Raw genomic sequence first — 748 nt, forward strand, 5'->3', positions numbered from 1 at the left:
TCCTCCTCCTCCTCCTCCTCCTCCTCCTCCTTCTTTTTGTACTTGTTACCAGTTTATTATTAAGGGCACAACGCAGGACCATGTGCCTTCCAGTTCTAGGCTGTAAACTACGATGGACAAAGGTTTTAGCTTGTTCATTACTATATCGTCAGAGGCTGAAACAAGTGTCTGGCACATATTGGGTATTCAGTGAAAACCCAGCCCTAAATAGAAATGACAGGTGGTTAACCTAAGTTAGAGGCTGGCCGCTCTAGGCGCTTTAGAGGTAGGGTAGAGCCCCTAGGCAGAAGCGAGCGGTGGGTTGGGGTAAGCTGGAGAGCAGTGACCACTTACTTCTGGTCTCGGGTCAAGGTCAGCAAAAATCCCAGAAGTGAGGAGGTTGTAATGCCAGCCTGAGCCCTCAGGTTCCCTTTTCTTTTTCTAAATCGGGAAATGCATTTTCCTCCCTGTGCCCAAGGAGAAGCGCCACCGCCCCAGAGCCGAGCCACAGCGTGCAGAGAGGATCCGGAAGGAGCCGGGCGCGCGGGGCCAGGGAGCCGGGTTCCCTAAGGGGGAGCGCGGGAGAAGCCTGGCTCCGCGCGGAGGCTTGGGCGCACCCCTGCCGCGGGCTCTAGCGTTTGTCTAGCGCCGTTCCACCTTAAGCGCGCAGACCTCCTTAAGCCGGGCGCGTGAGCACGGGTAGGGGCGGGACCTCTCATGCAAATAAGGGGCGTGGGGCGGCGGGGCGGGCGGGGCGCGGCCTGACGTC

The sequence above is a fragment of the Microtus ochrogaster genome, linkage group LG2, assembly GCF_000317375.1.
Source record: "Microtus ochrogaster isolate Prairie Vole_2 linkage group LG2, MicOch1.0, whole genome shotgun sequence".
NCBI lineage: Eukaryota > Metazoa > Chordata > Mammalia > Rodentia > Cricetidae > Microtus > Microtus ochrogaster.